This window comes from Acipenser ruthenus, chromosome 4 (assembly GCF_902713425.1).
Source record: "Acipenser ruthenus chromosome 4, fAciRut3.2 maternal haplotype, whole genome shotgun sequence".
In the NCBI taxonomy this organism is placed as follows: domain Eukaryota; kingdom Metazoa; phylum Chordata; class Actinopteri; order Acipenseriformes; family Acipenseridae; genus Acipenser; species Acipenser ruthenus.
In genome coordinates, this window is record NC_081192.1 from 80,259,644 (window position 1) to 80,266,495 (window position 6,852).

The window sequence follows — 6,852 nt, forward strand, 5'->3', positions numbered from 1 at the left end:
TTTAAATTGAACAACGAAGCACAGTTCAGTTTATGAAGAAGGAAAGCTGTAAGCCTTCTTCTATTAACCTGAAGAGGCACTTCGGATTTATAAAAACAACCAGCAATTGAAACGTCTTTTTAAGTTGGACGAAGTACAGAGGCTTAAAGGAAGGGTATGTAAACCCAGGTTTTTGCATTGTTATTCATTCGCTGTTACCAGACAGACGGCCTGTGTTAATGTGTACAGGGAACTGGCGTTCTTTGTGGGACTGACTGATTGTTAAGATTCTTGCGGTGCACTAACATCACCGAGGACGCTGCTGGAAAGTACCACACTGCTTGTGCACGCAGAAAGTGCGCGTCTGTTCTTGTGGGACGTGGAGTAACAGCGTGTTTAATTCTTTTTACTCAACGGAGTGGATTTACAATGCATATAAGTCAGTGACGGTTATACCTCTGAGCTACGGGGAACAAAGGCTGAGAGGAGCAGAGATTGGCGCACACGGTGTACAGTGGAAGAAAAAACACCGTGTGCTTTATTTGAAGTACTGTTTTATTAGTTGTTAGGATTGGTCTCTGGACGGTATACTTTTTAACTTTAAGACCTGCAGCATATAAAGGACTTCCACCAAGTACCAGGAGGGGCAGTCGTGTCCACCTTGCAGTACAGGACCTCTGTAACCCAGGAGCAGCAGAGCTGAACCAACGTACTCGCTGGAGGAGGGGTGGCCTGTCTGTGCACTGCCTCTAGAGGGGACTGGAGGAACTGTATGCAACGCAGGAATAAAGTAACTGTGGTTTATAAGGGTTGGGAGTGCCCACTAGAAAGCTGAACCTACTCACCTTGCAGTTCCACGCCAGGAGGTTTAAGTGGATGGTGAGCGACGGACCTGAGACAATCCTGAACTTTATTACGTGTATGATTTACTCCCTCAAGACTACAGGGACACTCTATGTTGTGTTGTGGATAACGCAGAAAGAGCAGCAGCACAATAAAAGTTACTGTAGTTTTGCATTTCCTGTGTGGCGTCCATCTGTTCACCCTGTTCTACACCTTCTGGCTATCCTACACATTACGTAACTAATACCAACCGGGTTACACTTGGTGGCAGCGGTGGGATATCCAAAACTGCAGGATTCAACTACAGTACCCACCTGACCGTAGAACACCATTGAACATGGCAAACATGGACGTCTTGCTACAGACCATGATAAACATGGCCAGTGCGCAACAGGAAGCAAACCGGTTGCAGAATGAACAGATACATGAAGCAAGGGTAGAAAGAGTGGCTATTTTTCAACGGTTGGAACAAGTGGCTACAGCCCCTACTTCCTCTACTCCATCTGCAACCAATGCATCAATCAGGTCAACACATGTCCTGAACAAGATGACGAGCGGAGACGACATCGAGGCCTATCTCTTAGCCTTCGAGAGGACTGCAATACGAGAGGGCTGGTCACGTGATAAGTGGGCTGGAATTGTCGCACCTTTTCTGGTTGGAGAGGCCCAAAAAGCTTACTTTGACCTGGCTCAAGAGGAAGCTGACAGTTACGACGTACTCAAAGCTGAGATCTTAGCCCGGGCTGGGATTACTACTGCTTTGAGAGCCCAAAAATATCACGCATGGAGCTACAAGATGTCACTACCGCCAAGATCGCAAATGTTTGATCTCATCCACTTAGCCAAGCGGTGGCTAAAACCAGATGAGAACAGCAGTCACCAGGTTATTGATCTCCTGGTGATGGATCGATATCTCAGAGCCCTTCCATCGCCTATGAGAAAGTGGGTGGGCCAAGGAGATCCAACTACACTGAATGAGTTTATCTCATTGGTGGAACGCCAACTAGCGGCCGAAGAGTTGGTGCGCACAACTGCGAACCCCAGTCCTAAAACTTCAACACCTGACCCGGTGGAAAGGAAGCAGCGCGTCTACTTCAAGACGGGTAAGCCCTCTACAAGGGGTAATGAAGAGCGGCATACAGTCGTGAAGGGACAAATGCAGGGGGCGGGGCGTGGTATAACATGTAAACGAGAGGGAGTTGATTACTCTTTTTACAAATGTTATAAATGTAATGCAATGGGTCACATTGCTAGGCACTGTCCGCAGACGGAAGAGCCTATGCAGTGCAATATGGGGCATCACTTTTGTGGTAGCATTGTAATACCAGGGAAGCTGGAAGGCAAAGCTCCCTATGTAGCAGAAGTAGGTATAAATGGAACCATAGTTAACGCTCTCATTGATACTGGTAGCTCATTAACGTTAGTAGCAGCAGATTTAATAGCTACAAACCAATTGGACAATAATTTCACCATAGGTATTACATGTATACATGGGGATGTGAAATGTTACCCCACCACTCTGGCTACTGTGTTATTTCAAGGGCAAGTGTACACTCTGAGAGTGGGTGTGGTGCGCAGTTTACCCCATCGTGTAATCCTTGGTAGAGATTATCCAGGATTCAAAGACCTGGTAACCATAAAGAGGGAATTGGCATGCCCAAAGCTAAAAGATACAGTAGGGAATACTACTGATGAGAGTCTAGTAACGTTGTTTCCATTTAGCGATGCATCCTTGTTTGAAGGGCCACGGCCCCATAAAATTTATAAGAGTCGTCGACAAAGACGCCTAGAAAAATGGAAAGTGTCACCAGGTAGAAATGTCTTGGTGGGAGAAGTTGGAAAAAGGGCGGGGAAAGGTGTAAGCACCCAGTGCTCCCCCAATGACATATTAGAGGAAACTGGTGAAGAGGTTGTGGAGATAAGTGACGGTGGGGTAGATAATTGGTATGATACATTTTCTCCTTCAACCAGGAATTTTGGGCGGGATCAAGCGCAGGATCCCACGCTAATAAACATTAGAGATAAAGTGGTTTCTATTAATGATGTGCCCGTGGAGAATGTAACTGTTAACCCACAAGAGCATTATCTCATTAAAAATGACTTGTTGTATAGGGTTACGGTAATTAATGGTAATCAAGTAGAACAGCTGTTGGTACCCAAGGCATATCGTTTACTAGTGTTAAAATTAGCACACAATCATTTGTTTGGTGCCCATTTGGGAAGTGAGAAAACATTACAACGTATAGTGCAAAGGTTCTATTGGCTAGGGATTAACAAAGAAGTAGAACGGTTTTGTAAATCCTGTCCTGAATGTCAAAGAGCTAGCCCCAGACCTAGTTTCAGAGCTCCTCTACAGCCTATGCCTATTATAGAGGTACCCTTCGAAAGGATAGCTATGGATCTGGTAGGTCCGCTGAATAAATCAGCTAGGGGACATGAATATGTTCTGGTAATTTTAGATTACGCTACTAGATACCCTGAAGCGATTCCTTTACGGAACATGGCATCAAAAACCATTGCCAAAGAGTTAATCCAGGTATTTTCTAGGGTGGGAATCCCCAAAGAGATCCTGACGGATCAAGGGACCCCGTTCGTCAGTAAACTGATGAAAGATTTGTGTAAATTGCTGCAAATAAAGCCGATTAAAACATCTGTTTACCATCCACAAACGGATGGATTAGTAGAACGTTTTAATAAAACCCTTAAATCAATGTTAAGGAAGGTGATATCCAAGGATGGGAAAGACTGGGATTTACTGTTACCCACTTAATGTTTGCAGTTAGAGAAGTACCCCAATCTTCCACAGGCTTCTCGCCATTTGAATTGTTGTATGGGCGTCAACCACGGGGAATATTAGACGTTGCCAGGGAAACGTGGGAGGAGCAAAACAAAGTAGGTAAAAATATAGTGGACCACATTATCCAAATGCAGGACCGGATAGATAGGGTCACTCCCATTGTCACTAGTCACCTTAAACAGGCACAGAGGAAACAGGCAGTGCAGTATAACAAGCTGGCTAAAGTTCGTCAGTTTAACCCTGGAGATAGAGTGATGGTGTTAGTCCCTACTCCAGAAAGTAAGCTCTTTACCCATTGGCAGGGACCTTATGAAATTATCGAGGCAGTGGGGCCAGTAAATTATAAGGTGCGCCAACATGATAAGCGTAAGAAGGAACAGCTATATCATGTTAATTTATTAAAGCCATGGGTAGATAGAGAAGCTTTAACAGTTGAAACTGGACAGGCAATTCGCAGTCCAGAGACACCCGTAGAAAATAATATGGAGAAAGGTGGTAAAGAGGGTCAAATAAACGTAGGACCGGACCTTGCAGAAAAACAGGTACAAGAAGTACGTAGAATGGTACAACGGCACAGTGAAGTGTTTTCCTTAACACCGGGCCGAACAAGTGTTATAGAGCATGACATTGTGACAGCCCCGGGTGTTAAAGTTAGAGTCAGACCATACCGCATACCGGAAGCAAAGAAAGCAGATGTTCTGAAAGAACTAGAGTTAATGAAAACCCTAGACGTAGTTGAAGAGTCGCATAGCCCATGGAGTAGCCCAATTGTCATGGTGGCTAAGCCCAATGGCACTTGGCGCTTTTGTAATGACTTCCGACAGTTAAACGCTGTATCAAAGTTTGATGCCTACCCCATGCCAAGGGTAGATGAGCTGATTGAGAGGCTAGGTAAGGCGAGGTATTTAACAACGTTGGACCTTACCAAAGGATATTGGCAAATCCCATTAACACCGGGTGCACGGGAGAAAACAGCTTTTTCCACACCGTGGGGATTGTACCAGTATAAGGTAATGCCTTTTGGGTTGCATGGCGCACCGGCATCGTTCCAACGCCTAATGGATAAAGTTCTAAGACCTCATTTAGAGTATGCCTCTGCGTATATTGATGACATTGTCGTGTTTACAGAGTCGTGGGAAGATCATTTAAAAAAGGTGGAAGCCGTTTTGGGTAGCTTAAGGGACGCAGGTTTAACAGCGAACCCTGAGAAGTGTTATGTAGGCTTGAAAGAAGCAAAGTATTTAGGGTATGTGGTAGGTGGTGGTATTATCAAACCTCAGGTCAGTAAGGTAGAAGCCATAAAGAGCTGGCCAACCCCGCAAACGAAAAAGCAAGTGAGGGCATTTTTAGGTTTGGCAGGGTATTACAGGAGGTTTGTACCTGACTTCTCAACCATTGCAGCACCACTAACTGATTTAACTAAAAAGTCAGCTTTGAATAAGGTTAACTGGACCACGGAGACGGAGGCAGCGTTCCGTGAGATCAGTAGAACATTGTGTAGTGAACCAGTATTAACGGTACCTGATTTTGCAAATAAATTTATCTTGCAGACAGATGCGTCTGAAATAGGACTAGGAGCAGTACTGTCGCAGATAAAGAATGGTGTAGAGCACCCAGTCATGTATTTAAGCAGGAAGCTCATGCCTAGAGAGACTCGTTATGCAGTAGTGGAAAAGGAGTGCTTGGCTGTGAAGTGGGCAATTGAGTCCTTAAAGTACTATTTGTTAGGACGAGAATTCATCTTAGTCACTGATCACTCGCCGCTGAAATGGATGAAGGAAAATAAAGAACAGAATGCGAGAGTAACTAGATGGTTTCTAGCTTTACAGCCTTACAAGTTCACAATTGAACATCGTAGTGGTAAGCAGAATGCCAATGCTGATGGCCTCTCTAGAATACATTGTTGGGGTAGTAAGGTCGCTCGAACCGGTAGGTTAGAGCTGAGTGGGAGGATATGTAGAAGGAATGAGGTATACAGAGGGTACAATAAAGTAAATGAAGTAAAAAGAACGGTTGTACCAAAACGAAAACGCTGTATAAATGGGATGTATTAAGATGAATGTGTTGCTGGTTGTTTTTAAATCCCGTTGTGAGAAGTAAGGGATAGAGTGAACTACAGAACCCATAATCATTAGCGTGACCAGTCAATGCATACTGGGTAATTAGCGCAGGTTTAAATTGACTGGCGAAGCTAATGAGGGGGGGTCGTAGGAACGGTGGAGAGTTCCGTGTTGATTGTAGAGACGGCGAAAGTCTACAATATTAAAATTGTTGAAGTAGTTGGAGACGGGTACGGTGGAAGATTTAAATTGAACAACGAAGCACAGTTCAGTTTATGAAGAAGGAAAGCTGTAAGCCTTCTTCTATTAACCTGAAGAGGCACTTCGGATTTATAAAAACAACCAGCAATTGAAACGTCTTTTTAAGTTGGACGAAGTACAGAGGCTTAAAGGAAGGGTATGTAAACCCAGGTTTTTGCATTGTTATTCATTCGCTGTTACCAGACAGACGGCCTGTGTTAATGTGTACAGGGAACTGGCGTTCTTTGTGGGACTGACTGATTGTTAAGATTCTTGCGGTGCACTAACATCACCGAGGACGCTGCTGGAAAGTACCACACTGCTTGTGCACGCAGAAAGTGCGCGTCTGTTCTTGTGGGACGTGGAGTAACAGCGTGTTTAATTCTTTTTACTCAACGGAGTGGATTTACAATGCATATAAGTCAGTGACGGTTATACCTCTGAGCTACGGGGAACAAAGGCTGAGAGGAGCAGAGATTGGCGCACACGGTGTACAGTGGAAGAAAAAACACCGTGTGCTTTATTTGAAGTACTGTTTTATTAGTTGTTAGGATTGGTCTCTGGACGGTATACTTTTTAACTTTAAGACCTGCAGCATATAAAGGACTTCCACCAAGTACCAGGAGGGGCAGTCGTGTCCACCTTGCAGTACAGGACCTCTGTAACCCAGGAGCAGCAGAGCTGAACCAACGTACTCGCTGGAGGAGGGGTGGCCTGTCTGTGCACTGCCTCTAGAGGGGACTGGAGGAACTGTATGCAACGCAGGAATAAAGTAACTGTGGTTTATAAGGGTTGGGAGTGCCCACTAGAAAGCTGAACCTACTCACCTTGCAGTTCCACGCCAGGAGGTTTAAGTGGATGGTGAGCGACGGACCTGAGACAATCCTGAACTTTATTACGTGTATGATTTACTCCCTCAAGACTACAGGGACA